We start from the raw sequence: 27,113 nt of genomic DNA on the forward strand, positions 1-27,113 counted from the left end.
GCAGAAGTAATCTGTTTCTTAAGTTCCCCATTTGTAAAATGGGGTTAAAAACGCCTTCTTAAAGAATTACTATGGGGTTTAAGTAAGTTAATATACATAAACTGCCTGTCAGTGGCACATTAGAATATAAATTACAAAAAAAGCGGAGACTGCATATTACTCTTCTCTCTACAGGTAGAGCTCTGCAGAAATTAAGCCCTACAAAAACTGACTGGAGTAACTACTTCCTCAGTTCTCTCAAGAATGATACATAGCTAGTACCATTCTAGGTGAACAGGAGATGAGGTACTTCTTTACATGCTTTAGATGCCTCAGAGCATTAGGGTTTGATTTTCACCAAAACATGGTTGAGAAGGACCACTCTCATGTATCCCCAGTGCCTGGCACATGGTAGATGCTCATTAAATATTTTTGGAAAGACTATTTACAAAACCAAAGATACAGTGCTGGCATAGAGTAGATGCTAAATGTCAATTTTATCCCAACCTTTCAAAGTGTCTATAAGCTTTAAAAGTCTGATTCTAGGGAAGTTATTTTTCTTCAACCTGCAGTGCTTATACAAATTCACAGCCAAAAATGCAGATATAGACATTAGGAAAACCAAGAAACTAAATTTTGGAAGGAACTATGTGGAAGCAGTGAGTGGTGGAATATAGGTAGAATCTGGATATGCAGGAGAAAGAGTAAAGGTTATTCTAGGTCAGGGAACAGCATTACCAAAAGCAATGTCACCCAAAGTACAAAACATGTGCCATAGTGGCACAAGAATTATTTTAGACTATAAAAGGAGAAACATTTTTGTTTTGATAGTTACATATGTACATATTTTTACATGTAATTAGGACAGCAAATAGTGATTTCAAATTTTTACTATTTTAAAACAACAGTAAAGTAATATCTGTTCAGGCCTTTTAATGTGAGTCCTTTAAAAATGTATTAAGTAAGCAATAGTGCACAAGAGGTAAGCAAATATAGCAAAAACTGTCAGCATTTCTAAAAGTGACTACAATTCAGTAAACAAGCAAAGAAGACATGTGAATATGAATGAACATAGCATATTAAGAGAAAACGGTCACCAATCTTCTGAATGAAGCCAAGCCAAAGCTCTACCTCGAGTAGTGATTCAAGATAAAGGTCAGATGAGTATGAAGATTACCACCAGTTTTGAGTATTTAACTTACAGTACTACAATTTTTATCTGTAAAACCTCATTTTCCATTATGATGAATCTGTTACACACAGTACTTTCACTTTGTTTATTCTCAAAACAAAGGTAAATTGTAGAAGTTCCAAATAGGCATCTGAAAGGACTGACCTATCTGCAGTCGGTACTTGGCTGACTTGAAAATAGTGGGCTAAAACCCTGTAGTTTTCAAATCAGAAGGAAGTAATTTATACAACAAATTATAAATGCTATTTACATCAAAAAGGATGTTAAATACCATAGAATAAGAGGGCAGCTTTCCATTCCCACCTTCTCTTCGAATTAACCTACTCACAAGGCAGATCAAGTCAAACCAAGAACTGATGATAAAGAGAACATTTATCAGATATTTGCCCTGTGCCAGGCAGTGTTATAAGTGCTTTACTTGTATTTACTTGTGCAATCACCAGCACCAGCCTATGAGGTAATATTATAACCCCATTTTACAGCTGTGAGACTACTGAGGCCCAGAGATATCAAATAACTTGCCCAAAGCCAATGCTGGTAGATGGCAGAACAAGGGTTTACACCCTGGCAACTACACTAGCCTGAGCTCTAGAGAAGAGTTCTTAACCACTAGGCAACATTTCTCACAAGAAGGAAGAAATGGTCATTCGAAATATTCCACTAATCCCACTGTGGCAGGAGAAATGTAATTTTCCAAGGTATGAACCTTTTACCTCGTCAGTTTTCAGTCCAAGAAACAGTGGATTCAAGTGGGAAAGTGAGTACTACAATGGGTCAAACTAGGCCCAAGATTATTCAAATACAGACGAAGCATCAGAAGTCTGGAAAGATTCACTGAATGACAGAGTTCAGTCAGGAAGGAGAAGCAAAAGTCAGGATAAGCAGATGGTGAATCTTATTTCTGCTGGGTTGTGTGCCTGCTTTGAGAGAGAAAATGCTACCATCCCTTTACTTTTATGTTGAGTCAGTATACAAATACAGCGACTCAAAAAGAATTAGGAAAAAGGAGAGCAGCAGGGATACAACTGGGCTTTTCAAGACTTGGACTCTGAACCGCGCGGTTAGCTTGCTGTACTCTGGTGTAAGTGAGCAAAAATGTACGAGAAAGCAAGTGTGTGCTTGCAGGTGGGTAGGTTCAGGACATGACCACCGGAGTGGAGGCACTGAGCGGTCTGCAAAGCTGAGAACTCTGCCTAAAATGGGCTCACAGGCATGAGAGTTTCAAGTGTCTGTATTTGGGATGAGGAGGAGGTAGGAACTCGGACGCTGCGTGGTGGAAGAGGAGGCAGCTTCTGGCTTTGGGCAGCACTCAGGTGAAAAGGGGCAGACACGGAGGCACACAGGTATAGGGGAGGAGGGAGGCCAGAGGAAAAGAAGGGGCGAGGCCCGGTGGTACAACTACAGGGGATCCTGGAAGGCGGGGGCTGGGAAATCAAGGGAGCTTGGGGGCATCCCCAGGGGAAGTGGCGCCGCTGCGCGAGGGAAGGGCGGTCCGGGGGCGCAGAGGTATCCCCCAAAGCAGGCCGGGACGTGCCGCCCGAGTCGGGGGTCCGGGACCTAGAGGGAAGAGGGCGCAGGGACGCGCGAGCAGAAGGCCGCCGGGCTCCGGCGGGCCTGGGGAGGGGAGCGAGCGCCCGAGGCTGCCGCGGGGACCGGGGAGGGGGGCGGGGAGCCTACCTGGACGCGCGGGGCGGCAGCTGGCGGTCCCGGCGGAGGCTCCTCTCCCGCGGAGGCGGCGGCCCAGTCGACCCTGGGAGCCCGAGGCTGCGGCGGCGGCTGCAGGGGTGATGGCGGCAAGTCCCTGTGGCGGCCGCCTCCGCCGAACCGCATCCCTCCTCCCCGGCCCGCCCTCCTTCCCTATCTCCCGCTTCCAAACTTCTTCCCCGGGATAAACAAACCCGCCGCCAGGGGCGGCCACCTCCACCGCTCCCGCCCCCGCGCAGCCCCCACCCCCCACCCCCCCGCCGCGGGCCAGTCTGGGCTCCGGCTTCCGAGGTACGATCCAGTACCGTCCCCAGCCCGCGAGGGCGCGTGCGCGCGGCGGCGGCGGCGGCGGCGGCGGCGGCGGCGGCTCGCGGGCCGTTGCTCCCTCCTCCAGCGCCCGGCACTTCCGGGCGGGCCCGGATCTGCCGCCGCGCTAGGGAAGCCGCTGCCGCCTTGCCCTGGGCTCCCGGCTGGGTAGGCTCCGCAGCCCGCAGCGCTCTGGCTAGGGGCACGGAGGCGCCTTGCTTGGCCTGACTCAAGCCCGCTGAGACCTCCTAACTGGTCTCATCCGCGGAAGGTGCCAAAGGCGACGGCCCTTTGTGCGCACAGGACTTTCTTGGGGCTGTAGCAGTCTCGGAAGCCAGGGTAGAACTTTTGCTAACCTCTGGTTGTGAGCCCAGATCTGTAAAAACTGCTGAGACACAACCGGCAGTATACAGGCTCCAACTGGAAATTGAGAACTTTCCAGGTAGATAAAGTGCCCCCTGGAGCCAGCTTTCTGGTTGAGGGGATGAGGCTCCCGAAGGGCAGCCCGGGAAGCCTAGGAAGTGGGTCACTCCAGGGGAGCAGGTGGTCTCCTGGAACTGCACAAATGTGTGAAGAGAGGAGGTGACTACCTCGTCTCTTCAGACATTTAGTCTAAAAATGGGGTGACAACTGAGCTCTTTATTCCTTACAACCATGGGACAAAGATACTTAATCGAGCTACCAGGAGTAAACTTCTTTAAAGAAGTTCGGGGGACCAACAGTTCAGGCTTTGACAGAGCAGGCGAAAATGTCATTCAAGGATCCCAACTCTTTTTACTTTGTGCATATGACAGCATTTTTTTTTTTTTTTTTTTTTTTTTTTTTTTTTTGTGAAACAGGGCTCTCTCTGTCATTCAGGCTGGAGTGCAGTGGTGCCATCACAGTTCACTGCATCCTCAACCTTTCGACCTCCTGGGCTCAAGTGATCTTCCCATTCAGCCTTCCAAGTAGCTGGGACTACAGGTATGCGCCACGCCCGGGTAATCTTAATCTTTTGTGGAGACGAGGTCCTGCAATATTGCCCAAGCAGATCTTGAACTCCTGAGCTCAAGGGATCCTCCCACCTTGGTCTCCCAAAGTGCTGGGATTTACAAGCGTGAATCACCACACCCGGCCATAAGTCAACTCCTTACTTACCTGGCTTTCCAAGAAAAGAGAGAGCGGGGAGGAAAAATATTTATTATTTTGCTATGTGATGAGTATTCTAAGCATAGACTTGTATCATCTCTCTTTATTCTCCCAACAACCCCTCTAAAATTTCAAGGTAGAAATTATTCCCATCTTAAGAAGAACTAGAAAGGGCAAGTAATTAATCCATTGATTACTGGGATTATGAATACTGGACAGGCAGAGCCCCCTCATTTCAAATTAAAACTACATTAGCAATCTATTTTATTTCTTTTTTCTTTTTATTTGTTTGAGACCGTCTCACTCAGTAGCCCAGGCTAGAGTGCAGTGGCGTGATCTTGGCTTACTGCAACCTCCACCTCCCAGATTCAAGCAGTTCTGCGCCTCAGCCACTGAGTAGCTGGAACCACAAGCGTGAGCCCAGCTGATTTTTGCGTTTTTAATAGAGATGGAGTCTCACCATGTTGCCCAAACTGGACTGAAACTCCTGGCCTCAAGTGATCCACCCACCTCTGCCTCCCAAAGTGCTGGGATTACAGGTGTGAGCCACTGCACCTGGCCTGACATTAGCAATCTTATTGACTTATTTAAGACAAACTGTGCTTGGGATACAATCTGTGCCAAAAGTTTTCAGATAAAGATAAAATTAGCAGCATAACCATTAAATTCAAAGTTGTCTTGGGCTGAGTTGGTAGAATGTTTATGTAGATCAAGGATCTCTGAAAGTTAAAAAACAGAACTGAAAGTGAGCATAGGGAGTAGGGGAAGAGTTGGTGGAGAGAGGAAATATTAGTGCAAATATTTCACCATCTTCAAAGACCAGCAAAGAACAGTTAAAACTATTTGCTAATCTCACTGTGCACCCGTGTTAACTTTATGGTATGTGACATATAGTAAAAATTACACGTAATTTTTGACTAAGCCTTTTAGCTCTTTCAACCCCTTCGTAGTATGTCACCTCCTGTCTTCCACTAATTAAAAATTGTAAGACACCTAATAAATGTAATATACTCAAAGAATTAAATTATAAGTGCATCAAGTACATTTCCAATTGGAAGTTAAGAGTGATGCTAACCCTTCATAGTTGACTGGGTTGAAATTGGGAACTGATTCAATAAACTTCCACCACAAGGATGTCAAATTGCTCCTCAGGGTATTCTCAGAGTCTTTTCCCTAGGCTTAATCTCTTTACCCTAAGTGTCAGGACACATCATGCCTTTCTTGCTTGCAGTATTCAGTGACTTTACCCACTAATAAAGTGATAGTAAATAGTAAGGGTGAATATGGCTTACAAGTAATGCTAACAAAACTGATGGCTTAGCAAAGTAAAAAATTGTTTTATGGTCAGTAAGCTTGGATGAAAGCTTACTAAAGCTTGATGCTACATTACCAGTATGCTAAACAACTACCTTCTTAATTTGATTTCCTAATTGCTGCATACCTACTGGAAAACTGGAGAATTATGAAAGGCTTTTCTTTATTGCTGCCATAAGTACAGTTTTTAAAATAGAAAAGTAACGGCTTTATCATTAGTGTAGAGCAGAGTATGCCTCTGCTAGGCCAGTATTGAGCTTGCTTCATTTAAGGCATTAACTGTTAGGATCACCCTTTTGCATATTTATTTTGTTACTTATCGTTGATTTTCTATAGGAAACTATGTATGCTCCTCAGTGTATATAGTCAGCTTGGAAGTTCTACTTCTTGTAATTATGTCAGCAGTTAGTGAAGATGAAGATTAGAACAGTCGTTCTCTGAGTTTAATAAACACAGATGAGCCTCAGCCTCTGGATCTCCGTGAACCCTATGAGGCTCTGCCTGAAGAACCAATCAAGCTTCCCACTTTGATATTTTAGTGACTGTGGCATCTTATTCTCCTAACTTAAACACCTTAGATGCTCCCATTTCATGGCTGGATAGGCACAATGGACTCACCACTGCTTTCCGTACCACTACCTAGTTTATACAATAATTTTCCAATTCTGGTTGTCAAAAACTGTGCTGTACAAAACTCACAATCCTTTATTATCTTCCATGTAGAGATTAAAAAAAAAAAAAAGCAAGGAATATGCTTGTTAGCAAACATGCAATACTTTATGAATCCTCAGTGATATAACTTTTTGGGCTTGCTGCTTCTGGATATTTTGCTAATGCCCCTACACATTTTAATGCAGTCCATCAAGCTCTTTGCTAGTAAGCTGGTTTCCACACTTTTAAAATGTTTCCTTTTTCTTTCTTTCTTTTTTTTTAACAGACAGGGTCTCCCTTTGTTGTTCAGGCTGGAGCACAGTGATTATTCACAGGCATGATGATGGCTCACTACAGCTTCAGACTCCTGGACTTAAGCGATCTTCCTGTCTCAGCCTCCTGAGTAGCTGGGACTACAGATGTGTACCACCATTCCTGGCATCACATATATTTTTCTAATCATTAGCCCCTCCTTTCCTAAATTTTCTTCCAGGAAACCAGACTCAGTCCTAACTTCCATAAGCTAACACTTATACAATTAAAATGACATTTAGCTACTGGAATCATTGTGGAAAGAAAAGACAGCTCATTTGCCAATTATTTTTCACTGTAATAAATATTAGGCCTTTTATCTGTAAGGAAACACCAAAAGCCTTGTTTAATATTAATAACTTATAAATTATTGTACATTAATTTCATTCTCTCTTCCCACATCTCCATTTCTTTTTCTGCCTCTGGCTTTTCACCTTGCTTGTGAATTCTTAGTTTTGTAGTACTTTTATATCATACAATACTGGCTCCTTAAGTATACAAAATACTTCAGAGCTTAAGCAATTACACCAGTAACCCTTGTCTAGTGATGCCTATGACAGAAAAGAACCTGTACATTTTATGAACTTATCACTCAAAAATCATTCCCAGAGAATTCTCGGGAAACTCAGAACAGGGCCTACCCTGAGTTCTGAGAACAGGACCATTTTTAAGTCCTTTAATTCCTTCATTGACACCCTTCCTTTCTCTTACTTTATTTTATTTTATTTTTTTTCTGAGACAGTGTCTTGTTCTATTACCCAGTCTGGAGGGCAGTGATGCAATCATAGCTCAGTGCAGTCTTAACCTCCTGGGCCCAAGCAATCCTCCCATCTCAGCCTCCTGAGTAGCTAGGACTATAGACATGCACTATCAAATCTAGCTTTTTTTTTTTTTTTTTTCATTTTATTTTTTGTAGAGACAGGGTTTCACCATGTTGCCTAGGCTGGTCTGGAACTCCTGGCTTCAAGTGAGGAGTTGGCCTCCCAAAGTGCTAAGATTATAGGCGTGAGACCCAGTGCCCAGCTGACACCCTTACCTTTATGTCCCCAATCACATTACGTCAAATATTTCAGAATGCTTCTTTGTTTCAAATTAAATACACATTCCTATATTTACTGCTTTGGTTCTTTGGATAATCTGCCAGGTCTACTATAGGAGAGATAATTTTTGTTGTTTTTCGTGTGAAAAATGTGAAGAATAATTTGAATAGTTGGTATACTGCTACATCTATTCATTTTAACTAGGTTTAAAACGTGGTTGAGGCTCTTGAAATGCTAGTAATCCATAGATTCTGTATCATTAAGTGCCTCATGCATTAGAAATAGCAGTACTTCTGCTGGGGAATATATCATCTGGGAAAAGTCTTGACCACCCTAACTGCAGGTCCTCTATTCATAGTGTAATAAAAGAAAAACAATAAAAATGATCTCTTTTACAAGATTATTCAAAGCCCCTACAGCATCCCTTCAGGCATCAGCTGAGGGCTTTTTTCCAAAGTTACTTACTGTTGCTGGAATTCTTTTACTCTGCCAGAATCCAGGCGGTCACTGCTACCATGATCTAGTCCCTAATGACCTCTCTCCTCAGCTCGGCTGGCTAAGCTCTCTCCTGCTGGTGCACTGGCCCTGCTCCTTTTCTGCTCTCAGGTAACCAGAGAAGTTTTGGTTGGCCCTGGACCCTGGATACAGACCCAGGGAAAGTCTAAAGCTCTCCACTCTGTTCTTCAGCCAGAGGTCACCAGCCTCTGCACCAGCCCTAATTGGCTCTAAAGGTACAACTGTTCAGTCTCCTCCTCTTTTATCTCTGCTCAGTCATCACAATGTCTCCAGGTCAGGGTCTGTGGTCTCCTCAGAGACACACCCTCCTCCCTATCAGGCAGTACCTGGCTAGAGGAGTTTGTTTAAAGATCTGCCCCTGCAGTACACATTGGGCATTTTCCTGTCTTTGTGTCCTTTTCCTAAATTGGAGCCACTTCACCCCACTCACCTTGGAACCTGACTCAAGAAATGGCAATTCCATGCCTATTTCTCTGGACACACAAACGGGTCCTGTCTCCAGATTAATCTTAGATTAGATCACACCCTGGTTCACTAGACTCAGGTGCTCCTCCTCCCAAGGAGGATCTATGTAGAATAGAATTAGGCTCTGCTCCCAGACAAGCAATCTAGAAGTCCAGTCTCATTGGTTGACCTTCTGTGGTGTTCCTGAAATTGCCTTGTGGCCAATCAGATACTAGGTAAACTCAGGAGGCTTGGAACTTCTGAGCCTCAGTGTTCCTTGACTCACTGATTTTCCACTGCTCTGGTGCGTCAGAAGAACCAGATTCTCCTGTTCTGTCCTCACTTCCCTGTTGCTTCCACACTTTAGAAACTAAGCCCTGCTGTCTTGCTTTTGTCAATTCTGTGTTTATCCCCCTACACAACACTGAATGGCCACCGGCCTCCAGATGGTTCTCCTACATTTCAGTCTTTCACTGCTAGCCTGCCTGCTGAATTGGAAACCCTGGTATGACCACTTCCAAAATTAGAAACCGGTCTGCACCATCTCCAGGGGCTCTGTGCCTGCATCTCTCAGCACTTAGTCAAGCCAACCTCTGCAACTGTCGCAGACACCCTTCCCTCCAGTCTCTCCTCCTCCCCTCCCCCACATTTCTGGCTATGGTGACTTGGGCTTTTGCCTTCCACTCTGCCTGCCCAACCTTGCTGAAGTCTTAACACACTGGATCTTCCCTGCCTGAACTATGCCAAGCAGAAGAAGGGCCAGTTCAAGAGTTACATAAACCCTTGATTATCTTTTAGAGGCCTCATCCCACATCCTATCAAACACTGGAAAATGTAGCCCTATCCCACAGTAAAAGCACAGTGTTTTGTTATGAAAAAAATTAAATTAATTTATATAATTTTCCTCTTGGAATATTAATTTCATTTTACAGTTTGCTTTTTATTTTAGAGCCAGGACATTTTCGTGTCCAGCTCTCAAATGATTTGATAGGACTGGGAAATGCTTACGAGCTCTGGGCACTGCACCTACAGTGAGAACTTGAGACTTAAAGGATTAGAAAAATGCCTCTGGAAGGGAAGCAAACACTTACACATAACTCTATGATGCAGTTCAGGCATCTCACCCCCATCATCACTTAAATATCTATCTTGCTCAGTTTCTATATCCTAATGGGCTTCTTTACCTGATCCTTCTTACCTTCTGCCAGCAGCTCTCAGACAAACACTCCCCTTATTCCCAAAGCCAGCTGGCCTGCCTGGATTACAAGAATTTTACCAGCCCCTAGATTCCCTTTCAAGCTCTTGTTCCATCTCTGAGGACCCTGCCCCCAGGTGACTGCCCCTTTGGACTATAGCATTTGTTTGCTTGACCCTGTAGAAATGATGACTGGACTCTCTAAGGCTGCAGCTTCATCTGGCTCTCTGGAACCCCAGCCCCTTCAAGGGCTTGTTTTGGGACTGCATACTGGGTGCTTCAGTCTTGCCCTGCCTGCTGGGACTGACCAGCAAGGGCCACTTGTGTCCCAAGCACGATGGCTACCAGAAATCACACTTCAAATTTTCCTGCTTAAGGTGCCTGCTCACAGTTCCCTGTGCTTTGTCTCCTTCTCTAAAGGAGCCTTTTATGACTCAGTTACATATGGCATCCCTGCTACACTTCTCTGCAGCTTTTCTGATCATTTATTTATGCAGATTAAGAGCCTGTACAGGAAAGCCAAAATATTCTCAGGAATTACCCCAGATTACATCTCTTCTAAATGTTAACCATTACTCAGTTGAAACAGCCATTAATAGTTTGGCTTTTATGTTCCAGGATTTCTGAGGTCTCTATACTAGTGATTTTGCGATTTTAATGTATTTCTTAAAATTGAATTTTGTATACACATATTTTCTGTACACAGTGATCCAGTTAAGAGGGAGAGTCTACAAATACATATTTTTGTCTCTTTAGTCTCATTTTTCATTTTTTTCCTTAGGAAATTTGACTAGCCTTTTAAAAATGGTATTCTGCTACAGTCTGCAATTTTGAGAGGAAAGGTGATGAATGGCTTTATTTTCATGTTGTCAAAAGCTCAGCAAAAATTTACCTCTATTTTGACTGTGGCGCCTACTGTGTGCAAAACAATTGTGACAAAAATCCTACCTAGCCGGGCGTGGTGGCTCAAGCCTGTAATCCCAGCACTTTGGGAGGCCGAGGCGGGTGGATCACGAGGTCGAGAGATCGAGACCATCCTGGTCAACATGGTGAAACCCCGTCTCTACTAAAAAGTGCAAAAAATTAGCTGGGCATGGTGGCACGTGCCTGTAATCCCAGCTACTCAGGAGGCTGAGGCAGGAGAATTGCCTGAGCCCAGGAGGCGGAGGTTGCGGTGAGCCGAGATCGTGCCATTGCACTCCAGCCTGGGTAACAAGGGCGAAACTCCGTCTCAAAAAAAAAAAAAAAAAAAAAAAAAAAAAAAAAATCCTACCTATTAGAGTTGCTTGTTTTTTTAATCTCATCAAAAAAAATTATCTCCGTTGTAATCACTTAACCCTAAAAGACTGGATGTTTATACAAAAAATTACCATGCTTCATTTTTCAAACTCTCTTTTTCTTCTTAGTTTGATTTTATTTTAGCTGTTTGTTTGGTCCAGGATAGACTTAAAATATCTTATTTTTAAAGGAACATGATTAAAGTCCTGGAATATTTACTTAATACCTCGAACCAATCCATTGTGTTCCTCCATTGGCATTCTTCCTCCAGACATGTGATTACTAGCCTGCTAGTCTTGGAAGATACTCCTCCCCTGCCCTTCTCTGCTCTTTATCTCAGCTGACTTTTGCAGGCTGTTTCCCAGACCCCTGTGTCAGCTGGCTTCCTACTGGTCTAGGCCAACAGGAAGCACTGCCAGGTGACTGGGGGGTGGGAGAAACCAGTGTATCTCCCCATCTCTTTCTGCCTTAGGCACCATCTTCTGCAGCAGCTGTCTCCCTAGAGGCTCCATCTCTTGCTGGACGGTCCTACCATGACAACAGCCCTGAGATCTGACAATACCACCTCCTCCTGTCACTTAAAAGTGTAATCGTTTCCTGTGTTTGCTTCTGCAGGGAAGAATTTCCCCTGGATTCTTCTCAGTTTTTCTATCACCTGTGCAACAGAGTCCTTGTATCACATTCTTTGTTTGAAGAAATAAGTGTGGTTTCTGTTTTTCTAGTTGAATTCAGCAGATTTATCCATTTCGTGTTTTCATAAGGGTCTTACCCTGCTTATAGGAGAAGGAATGATTTTCACAGGAAGGCAGTCACATTGAATTTAGGAATCTGTCTGTGCTTCTCCAGATGGCTTTACTAATGACATTGTTTTCTCCGCCTCTTACTCCCCATACTTGTTCCTCAACTCTCATACCCGACCCATGTCTCTCCTGCTTTCTCCATTCTTAGAGCTTATGACACCTATCTTCTGGGGTCACATCCACAGAGGTACACAATGATTTGTTTCTGTTTATTTTTAAATTTATTTTGATATAATGTCTTTAACAAGAATGTCACCTTTGTAGTATAGGATGGCAAAAGAGTACTGGGTTTTTCATTCAGAGTGTGAATCAGTGTGGCTTGTATGAATCCCATAGCCTCTTCCTGCACAATAGTGCCCTTGATAGCAGAATAGGAAAAAAGATAACTTCACGACAGAGCTATGAGGAGAAAATGAGAGGAAACTTATGAAAGGGTTGTGCAAAAGATAAAAGACTAAAAGAAAAGAAAAAGAAAGGGCCAGGTATGGTGGTTCATGCCTGTAATCCTAGCGCTATGGGAGCCCAAAGCAGGAGGATCACTTGAGCCCAGGAGTTCAAGACCAGCCTGGGCAGCATAAGGAGGCCATGTCTCTATTTGAAAAAAAAGTTGTTTTTTTTTTTTTAAAGATAAAATGCTAAGCAAATAAGTTATTATTTTGAAACAGTAAATAAGCCTAAATTAGTTGTTTCTCTGGAAACAATTGTAATTTTAAAAGTTACCACAAAGGTATTTCCCAACTAGAATTTATATAGAAGCTTAACAACATCACAAAGTCTTCATCTAACAAATGATTTCTCAGTCTCAGTTCTATTGACATTTGAGGTTGGATAATTCTTTATTTTTGAGAGCTGTCTTGTGCATTGTAAGATGTTTAGTGGCATCCTTACCAGTAGCACCCACCTCTCTAGTTATAACAATCAAAACATCTTTCAACATTGCCAGATGTCCCATGGGGGGAAAAAAAAAGAGAGACAAAAGCACCCTAATTGAAAACCATTGATCTAACAAAACCTACTTGGAAAAATGTTTCTTCTTTTTAAGTTGTTAAACAATAATTAAAAGAAGTCTGACTTTTCATAGATGATTTGGGAAAAGACTTTTTAAAATGCAGTTCAGTCATGAAATATAACCTTAAACATCCATAAACCAGTGAAAGTCAGTGATTATTGTCACAGCAGTAGTGTGTGTTACTAAGTATTTATGTTGGAGAAGCTAATCTTCCTGTTACGTATTGTGGTTGGACTACCTAACCAAGATGGCCTTTCTTCTTCATACAATCAACCCCATTGTTATTTTTATTAGGTATTAAAAAAACCACACTAACACTTTATATCTGACTACTCTATGTTGAAATCCTTTGATGTTCTTTAAAAGTCAAGGTAACTCAGATTGAATATTAGTAGGAACATATATATCACTCATAACATGACTCAGATATACTGGGTCTGTACTTATGTGGACTACCTTGAGTAGCTGCAGGACTTAGAATTTTATGAGCATCACAGCTAAGTCATAATCTGTAGAATCATTCACATTATTTCAATTCCTAATATTTTATTATTAGCTACCATTGAATTTCTAGAAAACTGGAAACCAAAGCATAACTATTTAGAGTCTAGAAATGATTGTATTTAAAATATTGATTCCCGCTCTACAAACATGTCTCTTCTAGCTTATATCAATAGGTTTCTCAGACCAGTTTTCCATCTCCACTGTGTCCCAGCTTAAGAAAGTATTGACCAAAGCAAGTTGCAAAACAGGTGAAACTGGTTGTAGTAAAAGAGTTACTTTTTGCTGAGAAGATAAAAGAGATGTAACTACTGTCCTTGACATGACTGTATTGCTAAGCTTTGTGGACACATATTCTGAGATTGGTAAAATACTTACTGCTTTAGGAAAATTACACTTATTTCCTCATCTATGATTTTGCATTCTTCCAGTTAATCCTCTTTTTGGGGACAATGAGCCTCCTTTGAAGGATTTATGGGCATTAATAATAACATCATTATGCAAAAATGAATAATATGTATTGTTCTTCTTTTAAAGATATTTTTGTACAAGATATTTTAATAACAATCTTATTCAGTGCTGCTTATTGTGGTTGGTGAAAAATAAATAAAAACTATCTTATAACTGAGGCAGGTGGTCAGATTTTTGAATGCAGATAGTGGGATTAAGTTCGGTCAGAAAGTTAGGGCACTTTTATTTGATATCATGCTTTTGAATATGAAGGACTTGGACCATGCCTCCCTCTACAGTTTACTGTCAAGTTCTCAGTTCATCACATATTACATCTGGCCTACACTTCACATCTTTCAAGCCTCTGTGCAGACATTTGGATCTGTAAACTCTGCCAGGACAAAGCTTGGGCTAGCATCCCATACTATAAATGACTATTCCCCAGTGGAATATTTTGTTTCCAAAAAAGAAATCTATTTGAGGTATCAATGGTTGCCCCATCTGTTTTTGTAAGCTCTGAGAAACAACTATGTAAATGTACATATAAATGATTTTAGTCAAAGCCCTCATTCTCATAAATAAGGAAGGAAAGGTATTGACCATGGCCCATTTCAGAGTCCTTCCTGCTGTCTCTGATTTAGAAAAAATATATGGTTAAGATAGAGTAATAGTACTAGATTTAACCCCCTACCTGTAACAGTTAAACACCAAAACCAACAAAATATATGAAACAATGGTTTTGACACTAGATAGCAAGCAATGGAGGACGGTGATTCTTGAAAGACAGGAAATAAAAAAGATGAGACTTACTATTGCCCAACCTTACTCACTTAAGAAAATTTTCAGGTCATGACGTGGTAGGGGAACAAAGGTAGAACCCAGTTATGATTCTGAATTGAGGCAACATTGCTGAGAGTCCAGGAAGATTAAGGCAGTGAGATTTCTTAGGAGAGAGTGACAAAGAGGAGAGAAAGATGCGCAGAGTGAAGCTGGGGTCTGCAGAGGGATCTCTGTCAAATATTCAGAAGAGTTTTGTTTTGTTTTGTTTTTGGAGATGGACTTTCACTCTTGTTGCCCAGGCTGGAGTGCAATCGCACACTCGGCTCACCACAACTTCCGCCTCCTGTGTTGAAGCGATTCTCCTGTCTCAGCCTCCTGAGTAGCTGGGATTACAGGCATGTGCCACCATGCTCAGCTAATTTTGTATTTTTAGTCAAGATGGGGTTTCTCCATGTTGGTCAGGCTGGTCTCGAACTCCCAATCTCAGGTGATCTTCCCGCCTCAGCCTTCCAAAGTGCTGGGATTCCAGGCATGTAATTGCCATTGAGCCCAGCCAAGTTTTGATCATGAGGCCTAGAAAAGGACCATCTGGAAGAAATAGAGAGAACCTGTGCCCATAAAATACATAGGGCTAGGAGGGCCAGAAATAATATCTGTTCCCATTACCGCCAGATTGGAAAAACTCATAATTCATAGGCATTGGATAAAGTACTCAAGAAGGTCTTGCCTCAGTGGTGGGAAATAATTAGCCCTAGCCTGAGAACTGCTCTCAACCTGCCATATGAATCATAAAAGCAAGATTTGAAAAGATCAGACTGTTTCCAAGTAACTTCATCATTCTCAAAACAAATCTCAAATTTATGAGAATTTAAAAGTATCCAGCACCCAACAAAGTAAAATTCACAAAGTATGCATGCAATGAAAGATTACCAGGCATACAAAGAAACAGAAAAACATCACTCATAATGGAGAGAGCAACCAATCAATCAAAATGGACCCAAAATTGGCACAGATGATATAATTAGCAGAGACAGATACTAAAACAATTATCGTGACTATATTCCAAATGTTCGAGAAGTTAAGTAGAGATGGAATATATTTTTAAAAGACACAAATCTGGTTGGAATTTCTGGTTGGAATATAAAATGGTGCAGTCACTCTAGGAAAGTCTGGCAGTTCCTCAGATTGCTAAACATATAGTTACTACATGACATAGCAATTCTACTCCTAGGATATACCCAAGAGAAATGGAAATATTTTCACACAAAAACTCATACATGAATGTTTATAGCAGCCTTATTTTTAATAGCCAAAAGGTGGAAACAACCCAAATGTCTATCATTTAATGAACAGATAAACAAAATACGGTATATCCATAAAATAATTGAATATATTTAGCCATAGAAAGGAATAAAGCATAGACACACACTACAACATGGATGAATCTTGTAAACATGTGAAGTGCAAGAACAAGACACAAAGGGCCATGTGTTGTATGATTTCACTTTCATAAAGTGTCCAGAATAGACAAATTCATAGAGACAGAAAGAAGATAGTGGTTGACAGGGATTGGGAGATTGGAAAATGACTGCTAATAAATGTGAGGTTTCTTTGGGAAATATTGATAATGTTCTGGAATTAGATAGTGGTGATGGTTGTACAATCTTTTGAATATACCGAATACCACTGAATTGTATAATTTACATGAGTAAATTTATGGTATGTTAATTATATCACAATAAAGATGGTTAAAAATAGATAAAATCAGTTCTTTCTACTACCATATTAGTTGTATAAACTCTCTTCCATTTCACTCCTCCCATTCTGTCTCTAACCCATCTACCTTTCCACTAATGTGGTTTCACAAGATCACCAATGACTTGAATGTATCTAATTCATTGTCAACCTTTGCTCAATTTTTCCTCAGTCTTTCAGCAGCATCAAAATCTCTCACCATTACATCCTTTTAGTACAGCACCATCTTCTATAGATTTAATGAAATACACTTGCTTAGTTTTCTCTTACCAAACTTTACAGTCAGCTATGTACTCATAGTCTTCACTTAAATGTCCATTAGATACCAAAAACCTAACATGTATATGACAGAATTTTTATCTACTTGCTATAACCACATGCTACAAATACACATTAGGTAGGCCTATACCTCCTCTTCTCCTAATCTTTCCCATGAGAGTTAACACACAGTTATTTACTTAAATGCTCAGACCAAAAACTATGCAGTTGTTTACCATATTTGATTGCTCTCTTTCCCTAATTCTACCACATTGAACCCACTGGTAGGTCTTAATATTTCTACCTCCAGAACTCTATGTGGAACCTGTCTCCTTTCTCCAGTTATTTATTCAGAGGGTAAAGAGGAGAAGTGGAATGGTGCCTAAGGGATTAGATTCTGTCTGGTCTTATGAGCCATTGTATGTGCATTCATCTTTATTCCAAATGACATACAGGGTTTTTATCAAAGTAATAACATGATCTGACTCAAGTCTTAAAAGGATCACTCTGACTTCTGTAGTGAAATTAGACTGCAGGGGGAGAAATGAAAATAGGGAACCCAATCAGGAGGCTATTGAAATTTAAGAAAGGATTATGGTTTGGACTAGAACGCTGGGGGCAATGGAGGTTCATGTGGTGATTGAGTTTTATTTATACTTTTAATATAGAGCCAAAAAGATTTGCTGATAAAGTAGATGTGGATTGTGAGAGAAAGAGAAATTAAATGATGCCAGAACTTTGGTCTGAGCAAATGGACTGATGAGTATGCCATTTCCTAAGTAGAAGATCATTGAGTGAGTGTGTTTGGATAGGAGGATATAAATTTGGTTTTTAAAATTTCTAGTTAGAACTATTTTATCAGGTACCAAATAGAGCTATCAAAAAGGATAGTGAATATATAAGTCTGGAATTCAGAGGTGAGATCAAGCTGGATAAATAAATTCTAGAGTTTTCAGTTTCTATGTGACATTGAAAGCTGCAAAAATTAGCAAAATCACAATATAAGCAACATAGATAGAGCAAAGTTCATGGGCTCAGCCCTGGGGGCCCTTCAATAGTTAGAATCAGAGATGTGGCAAAACTAGCAAAGTAGGTTGTGACAAAGTAGCCAGTGATGTAGAATAAAATTAGCTGGGCATGGTGGCGCGTGCCTGTAATCTCAGCTACTCAGGAGGCTGAGGCAGGAGAATTGCCTGAACCCAGGAGGCAGAGGTTGCAGTGAGCCAAGATGGCGCCATTGCACTCCAGCCTGGGTAACAACAGCAAAACTCTGTCTCAAAAAAAAAAAAAAGAATATCCATGGTCACATGCACTTGGAATTAGAAATGATAATTTACCAGCTGGAGGTCTTTATCTACACTGTTAACATAAAGAATCAAATCTCTAGTTTCATGAACATGTCATAGAAATATATGCTTCAATAACTTTAATAACATTTCATAATAAGAGGTATTTTGTTTGTTTGTTTGAGACAGAGTCTCACTGTGATGCCCAGGCTGGAGTGCAGTAGCATGATCTTGACTCATTGCAACCTCTGCTTCCTAGGTTCCAGTGATTCTTGTGCCTCAGCCTCCCAAGTAGCTAGGACTACAGTCACATGCCACCATGCCTGCCTAAGTTTTGTATTTTTAGTAGAGATGGTGTTTCACCATACTGGCCAGGCTGGTCTCAAACTCCTGACCTCAAGTTATCCACCCACCTTGGCCTCCCAAAGTATTCTATTGCAGGTATGAGCCACCGCGCCCAGCCTATAACAATGTATTTTTGATAACAAACTATATTTTCTATATCCCCATTTTTTCCCCCATTGGAAATAAGGATTTCTCAAAGGCTGGCTTGAGTTGCCACCCAGTCTTCTTGAGACTATCTGTAGAAGCACCACTTCTCACTTCTTAGTGTATACTGAGTGGTAATCTGCTACCTCGGAAAAACAGGGTTTTGGGTTAGCTATGCTTGGTGGAGAATGATGGCTTTCTCTGGAATAAGGGTAGCACAGTGTAAAGCCCATTATTCCAATTTGGAAATATCCCATTTTAGATTTCCTATATCCTTTTTTTATTGTGTCTTGTAGTCTTATCCACCAAAGGGCACAGGGAACACATGCAAGTTTTTGACCACACTTCAGTAGCATGTGCTACCATGTCTTTCTGTATAGTGATTTCAGTTTTTTGTTTCTTTGATTACAGTCTTGAATTTTATCCCCAAACAGCATATATTCACTGTGATATGAAAGAATTGTGTAATTATACACATTGGTATGAGACTATTAGAAATTATAAACAATGATTCCTATTATTTACTGCTTTATTAAGAAGAAAAATGTGTGTTATTACCTACACTTACTCTACAAGGCCTATTTAAATTTTAATAATAAAGTTGTTTTTGAAAAGACACTCTTTAATCATCTTCATCTAGCTTGGAAATTTCATAGAACTCAATTACTGAGTTAATGTCTATGGCCTGGTTTATAATAATATAGCTTAAATCAGCCACAGTTCTAAAAGAGAAGCAGCATGGTGTGTTAGATCAAGGCTCTCCACAAGAGGTATAGATGTCCTGGATTCTCAACTCTCTTATTGGCTGTGAAACCTGAGAATAGCATTGAACTCCATAAAATGAAGGCATGTGTCTACTTATCTTGTATGAGTTGGAATATAGGTGATAGGGCCAGGTAATCTTTTTAGACCTCTTGTAACACTAAAAGCATTGTCTGTTATATTAGGGTTAAATTAGAAATCGAAAGTTGCAGAAATTACTTGACTCTTTGGAGGAGATCTACTTATCCGGAAATGATGTGCCTAACTATCCCCAAACCATTAATTAGATAGAAAAAGTTATCTATCCTCTTAAAAAAAACAAAGTATCCCAACTACTAAAGGATATTTTAATTTTAATTTTTGCTGTTAAATAGTAGAACTCTGAGAAATGAAATAAAGAAAAGCCACTGAATGAATGTTTTGTGGATCAGGACAGCTTTTGTAAGGGATGACTTCATAATTTTTCCCTTGCAAGTGTAACAGAGGGACAGATGAAGATGTATTCCAAGTTTTCCAGGGCCAGATTTGCTGTATCTGTGGGCTAAGGGGAAAGTAGTTGGATTGGGTTGCTGAATAAAGCTGTTTTGGTAGGCCAAGGCGTGCTTCCATCCACTTTGAGTCTTTTATTACCAAAGAAAGTAAAATGACAGCCCACTCAGTTTTGGAAAAGTGCTGATTGATATCCTGCCATTCAGCATCCTGCCACCATCACTGTGGGATCAGTTGGGATGAAATAGGAAAAAACAAAACAGCAAAAACACCTTCAGCCAGTTTGTTAAAGATGTATCTATTTAAAATATCTTTTTGACTAGTTGCTTTTCCTGATGACTTCTTCAGACATTTGCTTTTATTTCCCAAGTTTTTTCAAAGACTAATGAAAGGTGGGCATAAAAGATTATTTTTACATGCTATGGTAAAGAGTATAGATTATTTATATCCTTGCTTTGTTCATCACTTCCATGACTGTCCAGTAGGCTTCATGAACTGTTACTGAGATCAAAACATAACAATTACTGTTACCATGCTGAACAAAGATCTACCTGAGTAAATGCGTAGAAGTTTCTTTTCATTTACCTACTCAGGAGCACAGTTCCTGGAAATGTATAGCATAGAACTCCCATAACCCATTAAAAACTCTGATTCAAGGGTTCCTTGGACTCAGCATATATAATAGCTTTAAAATAGGACTCGAGTTGCTTCTTTTTATGTAGTTACAGATATGTACTTGTTGTCCTTAGTGATCTCATTTTCTTTACTTTTGTATTGTTCAGGTCCACCTCGCTGAAGTCAAAAATGCCCCTCTCAAGCTGCCCCCAGTGATTCCAGTTTTCTAGTGGAGCCTAACCAAGTCAGGTGGTAAAAGCAGTTTTCTTAGCACCACCTATAGATAGAGTCTAGAACTCTTCTTCCTGATTTGTAATTGGCATGGCCCTGCCAAGCTTCTGGAGCATATGAACTTTTTGTTGCAGGGTTTTTGTTTCTCCTGTTATCCACCGTATTAATTCAGATCATCAATTTGCTACACTTTCCTTGCTGGGTTTGAGATATTCCTCAAGCTGCCACTCCCTTGGCTGTGATTCCAACTTCCTATATGGCTTGTACCAATCCTCTCTCTTGTGGATCCTGGCTCCTGGCAAGAAGCTTGCTATTTTATAAGCAACATCAGATGGATTTCTGATGCTTTCCCTACCTGACTGATGGGGACCCTTAGTTACTTAGCCTTGGGATTTTCATATATTTTGACTTTTGGTCATTGGATTTCCTGGCTAGTCCCCTAGAAGCTAGCTATTCAAGATTGGCTGGTCTTATGTTCTTTAAAGTCCCAGCTTCTCCTTTCTTGTTGCTACAAATTGCTAAGGTACCAACTGGTACCAACTGGTACCTTAGCAATTTGTATCAACAAGATACCGCCATGCCTCATGCCTCAGTCTGCCTAATTTGTAATACTATGGTGCTTATCCCTATATACACATATAAATGCACTTGTTTTTATTACTGTAAGATGAAATACACTAAAGAATAGGGCATTGTATCTCCAACTTTCCTTAGAAACCTCAGATCATGATTTGGAAGAAATATCGTGAAGGCCCTGACGCCACTGCTTGTTTGATACTTGAGAACCATAACTACTATCTATAACTTGCTCAGGTACTTCTGGATCTATGACTCACCTATATCAAATTTCATAAACTTACCTGAGGTCTAAATAGAATGCACTGCTCGTAATTCCTTGCTTAATTTCATTACTTGATGGTTTCTGGACTATCCAGAACTTCAGAAGGCATTCCTTTCCCTAGCAATATAATTTATATCTAAAATTCCATTAAATTTAGTCTTTGACTAAGTTGAGCAAAAAACGCGATGCTGATATCTAAATAATGTGATTTTATTTTATAGATTCTGGTAGTTGAGAGATATCAAAGTTGTCACTCTGGTACTAAAGCTTTATTCCCCACAGCATAAGCTTAATAGTTCTGAATTTTTTTCCATCAACTAAATGCATTTTTCTGTCAACACATGTTTTAATTCCCCTTTGCCTCCTGGAAACCTTTTCCTTCCTGGCACATTTCCTTGATCATTTTTAAAATCCTATTCAGAAACCTTCATTTTCTCTAACACAACAAACCATGGTGAAACATTCCTTGCTCAGACTTTCTTTACCTTGGCTTTTGCAATGGAAATTAGATTCTTCTTTGCAACTTGAAGTTTTTATTAATAGTAATCTCAGCAAAAGCATAATTGTGGCTCATGCAAGGCTCCAAAACAGTTTCATTGATGTCCCTGCTTCCTGGGCTTACAGTGAACTCCATGCGGAATTATGTGGTTCCACCAATAAACTGCTGGACAACTTTTGTCTTAGTCACTAAGAATTACTGTCAATAGGCCAGACATGGTGGCTCACGCCTGTAATCCCAGCTCTTTGGGAGGCTGAGGTGAGCAAATCATTTGAGATCAGGGGTTTGAGACTAGCTTGGTCAACATGATGAAACTCCATCCTTACTAAAAATTCAAAAACAATTAGCTGGGCATGGTGGCAGGCTCCTATAATCCCAGCTACTGGGAAGCTGAAGTAGGAGAATCACTTGTACCCAGGAGGCGGAGGTGGCAGTGATCGTGCCACGGCATTCCAGCCTAGGCAACTGAGTGAGACTCCGTCTCAAAAAAAACACAAAAAACTGTCAATATTGTTTTTAAATCTTCTTGACTTTTTTCTTTCTCTCAAGTTACTGACTTCCACTCATCTACTGACTTCCACTCATCTGTCATGTGTGAGTAAACTTCACCTTGTAAGTATCCCTTCCTGTTTCCCTTATGGATGTTAGACATCCTATTGAATACAGTTCACAAGTGTTGTCCCAGGGATTTTTAGTCAGTTGCCATCATTGGGGATTAGCTTTTCAACTGATGAAATTAGGGCTACTCAGATGATTTAGGATTATCTCTTTTGCTTAAAGTCAACTGACTGTAGGTGTCTATTTTATCTATTATTTCTTTCTTGAGATATGAAAGATTGTCTCCAGTCTGAAAGAAAGCTTGAGATCTAGAATATTGTCTCACCAGGCTGTAAGCTTGGTGAGCCACCCTTATTTATTGATAGAATTTACCTCAGGTGACCTAGATATAGTCTCTCTTCTTCTTGGATAGTGTAAATTTTTATAAATACTTATTTTTGATATCACCTTTTCTAGCCTCAGTTTGAATTACTGGGCTTCTGTAAATACATCCTATTCTTTCTACAGATGGATTTGATTAAGTTATATTTTTCTTATTTACATTTGATTGTTTGACTGGATTTAGATCTTCTCAGGAAAAATAAAATATGTCCTCAGGAAAAAGAAAATATACCCTCAGGAAAAAGAAAACATCTCTTGAATATGAAACTTCTACAGTTGACAACTTTCAGCTTCTATATTTCAATTCTCAGTGGTTTCATTCTCATGTTTTGGCCTTTTTACGATCTGGCCTAAGCTTCTAAGAGTTTCTAATTGTAGCCATCCAGATAATATAAGCTACATATAAATTTGAACTTCTAGTATGAAGATTCTAAGAATCTGGATATTCTGTTCTTTAATTACTGGAAAGCAACTTAAAAAGTTTAACATCCAATTTCCTGCTACTATGACAAATTCCATGCTAAACAGCATGGGAAAAATACATTCCAGCTTCATCCACATTAGCAATGAATTTCAATTCATAACCTTACACAGTTGGCTTTAGAAGTGCTAGCATTCCCTTCCCACATTCTTATCTATAGCTGCAGCCTCCAACCCATTTCCCGAGACATATGGTTCTGTACTTCTTGGAAGGTTTGCAGCAGTTCATTACTACATTCAAAATCCCCTGAGTCCAGCTACAATGCAGGGTAATTACTCCAATGTGGAGAAGAGTCAAACTGCATGTGAATGTGCTTCTCCAATAATTATAACCCATATCTTCAAAATAGTGACAAGCATTTTTGCTTAGCTTTTAGAATCATAGGGTGGAAGGTCAGTTAAGTGCTCTGCATAGTGCTAATTTGGACAGTAATCATTAGGAGTACAAAGGCTTTATTCAGTATTGAACCATTGGTAAGCATTTAAAAATATTTGTACACCAAAAAAAAAAAAAAAAAAAAAAAAGGACTTGACAATATCAGTGCCACTAATCAATAGTAGCTTTGTCAGCAAGCAAGTAGAGTCACCAAAGGGAAATATTTACTGTCAATTAGCAGTTGGGTCAACATTACTTATTGTCGAACTATTTTTATGCTATAAAACATATTTACACACAGTCTTATATAGAAGCCCACTATATAAAACAGACAAGGACCAGGTACACTGGCTCTTGCCCATAATCCCAGCACTTTGGGAGGCTGAGGCAGGAGGAGTACTTGAAATTAGAAGTTTGAGACTAGCCTGGACAACATAGGGAGACCCCACCTCTAAAAAGTACAAAAATTACCTGCGTATGGTGATATACACCTATAGTCCCAGCTGCTCAGGAGGCTAAGGCAGGAGGATTGTTTGGTCCCAGGAAGTCGAGGCTGTAGTGAGCCATGATGGAGCATTCTGTCTGGAAGACAGAGTGAGACCTTGTCTCAATAAATAAATAAAAGCAATAAGGATGGAGTTGCTCAGCTTGAGGGATATGGGATACGTAGAGAGTCGTGAATTTAGCCTCCTCTTCATAGCGCAATAGTCAGTGAACCACATCTAGAGAATCCCAGAGTTCTGCAGAACATACTAGGAAATCATAAATCTAAGTTATTTACAAGAGCATTTTGGTTATTCACTTAACAGTGACTATTTTCGCCATATAAAATTGTCAAAATATAAAATTGCAACAAATTTAGTTATAGATGGAATTGGCTTTTATCTGTGACTCATGAATTGGAGCAGCTTCCATTCTTCAAAATAGAAAAAAGCTCCCACTGGGCAATGGCAGAACAGTGGATTTTGCAAAGTGGGGACAAGGAAAAGAGCAATAGAAAAATAACTGAGTTGGGACTAGGCCCAGCAGCTCATACCTATAAATCTAGCACCTTAGGAGGATGAGGCAGGAGAATTGCTTGATGTCCAGAGTTTGAGAGCAGCCTGTGTAACAAAGCAAGACCGCATCTCTACAAAAAATAAAATAAAAAATTAGCTGGGCATGGTAGTCTGTGCCTGTAGTAAGTCCTAGCTACTCGGGAGGGTGAGGGGAGAGGATTTCTTGAACCTAGTATTTCTAGGCTGCCATGATTGCACTTCTGCACCCCAGCTTGGGTGACAGAGTGAGACCCCACCTAAAATAAAAGAATAAAAAGTAACTGATACTGCAACATCAGGTACTTTTTTGTGCAGGTTCAAGCAGAGAGGACTTCCTTGTTACTCTGAGTCAGGTAGACTGGATTCTCCTGTTTTCATGAAAAGTTGGTCCATTTGGGATCTGTCTGATTCCTTAAAGCTTTAGTTTGATTATGTGCCATTTAGCATGGGTTGCCCCATTTTGATTTGGTCTAATTTGTTAGGGACTAGTGCAGGAGCTCAGTCCTAAAACAACAGCCTCCCATAATTTTTGTTTTACAAAACGTAACCAGTAATTACCAATTAGTGGCTAGTTTTTGAAGAACTCATTGTACATAGCATTAAAGTAGACATCGAGGGGAAGAAATTGCTATGGAAAAATAAAATCTTGGAGCCTGGAGACAATCTGAAATGAAAACGAAAGAAGGAGTCTTGTTATGAAAAAAAAAAAAAAACTTGAAACATAAATGAATATAATCACAGGAAGACATTAAAAATACACCAAATACAACTATATTGTTTGATCTGGGAAACTAGGACTGATCTTGTTATGTTGATAGCAAGTGCCTAGGGTTACCAAAAACTATCTAGAGACCAGATAGTTTCAGGGCAAAGATATTCTTGTGTTTAGCAGCAATCTGTTACATATAGTGCTTCACTCACCAGCACTTTTGCATAGTTGTTTTGCTTTTGTGAGCATCAATAAAACTGAGACAAACCACAATCCTACAGTACTTTATGAGTCATCAGGAGGAGATTATACTACATTCACCAGAAGTACCCATATATGATTATAATATGATTTAATATAATATGATGTAATATAATATCATGTATTACTATTGTTGAAAACCTTTTGGAAATTTTATATGGTGTGTGAAAAGCATATCTTTCCAGTAGCCAGAATATTGTAGAGCTTGGGTATTGCATTCCCTGACAGTATCACATAAGAGAGGTTTCTCTGTATAAGTACTAAAGTGTAGCTAAAGTCATTAATGGGACCAGAATCAAGGACATGAAACAAAAAGGTTTTGAGAACTTTAAATGTAGAAGGAAGATTTGGCAGAGAAATAAGAGGGCATTTCTGTTAAAAAATCTCTTCATACTTGCATAGCTTAAATTCACTTTGCTTATTTTTCAATTGGTATATTTATAAGGCACTTGTCTTCCAAAAGTAGGTTTGTATTTCAATGATAATGATAATAATGCTTTCTTTGTAGAACCTATCTGTGTGATCTTGGCCAAATTAGACTGGGTGAAACATTGAACACACATTTGCTGCTTCTGAATGGTGCTTCATCTCAGTGGCTGCGCCACGTGGATGGCATTCGGAAATAACAGTTGTGCTTCCACATAGCGGTGAGCCAATCCCCAGTGATTCTAAAAGCTGAATGTTCTGGTTCTGCAACCAAATAAATACAATTATAGATACTTAGCCAAACCTGACTAGGTTTCATTCTTTCATTAATTAACACATGTATTTAGATTTTTATAGGCACTTATTTGGGCACTGCAGAGCTGCTGTAGATCATCTAAAGTTTCATTCAGTATGGCTTTCCTTGCTAAGGATCTTGTTATGATTATTCTTATATCTTCCCTTCTGCCCATCTCTGAAAATTTCTCACTTCCCCTCTTGGAACACCATACTATGATTAGATTCGCTTCCAGGGACTGGCCATGGCTTAGAAAAATGATTCTCTTACTTGCCAGGATCCCTGTACAGATGCTGCCGAGTCAAATTTAGTGCCAGAGGGAATGTGTGCTTTATTTGATCAGCCTTGATTTTTGAGCTAGGCCCTGAAAAAAGAAAACATGGATTTTGTCAGTATCTGTGGAGCCAAAAAAAAGTATTCTGATTACAATCTGTCCTGATTACAGCTGTGATGGTACCAAATGTGGTACTCAGAATATCTGCTATGCTCTCATGGCAACCAAACTTAATTTCTCTATGCAACAAATGCTAGGGCCTGTTAAATAGATGAACTGTACAGCTCGTAAAATATCCAGTTCTTAAGTTGGAAGTAACTTTGTCTTTGACAACTTTGCCTTTCCAGAGAAAATCTTCTCCTGCCACCCACTCAGAATGTCAGGTTCCTCCTGGTCCCCATGATGATCCATAAATATCTACTCTGAGCTCATGACAATGATTGGATTCAACATTGTAATTGCATATGCCTGACTTTCCACTCTGTCAACAGC

The 27,113-nt window shown here is 40.3% G+C and overlaps 1 protein-coding gene and 1 long non-coding RNA gene across 2 annotated transcripts in view; one reads left to right on the top strand and one right to left on the bottom strand.

Moving 5' to 3' along the window:
• The window catches only part of SPOPL (speckle type BTB/POZ protein like), a 64,875-nt gene extending 61,671 nt beyond the window's left edge, over positions 1-3,204 (bottom strand). The window contains exon 1 of the mRNA XM_039470122.2: positions 2,849-3,204. The gene's annotated coding sequence lies outside the window, so the exon portion shown is untranslated. The remainder of the gene's footprint in view (positions 1-2,848) is intronic.
• A 153-nt stretch (positions 3,205-3,357) lies between these two features.
• LOC141584616 (uncharacterized) overlaps positions 3,358-27,113 on the top strand; it is a 572,621-nt gene continuing 548,865 nt past the window's right edge. Inside the window, exons 1-2 of the long non-coding RNA XR_012517775.1 lie at positions 3,358-3,623; positions 4,021-4,144. This is a non-coding gene — a long non-coding RNA (uncharacterized LOC141584616). The remainder of the gene's footprint in view (positions 3,624-4,020; positions 4,145-27,113) is intronic.

This window comes from Saimiri boliviensis, chromosome 5 (genome assembly GCF_048565385.1).
Source record: "Saimiri boliviensis isolate mSaiBol1 chromosome 5, mSaiBol1.pri, whole genome shotgun sequence".
NCBI classification, from domain to species: Eukaryota; Metazoa; Chordata; class Mammalia; order Primates; family Cebidae; genus Saimiri; species Saimiri boliviensis.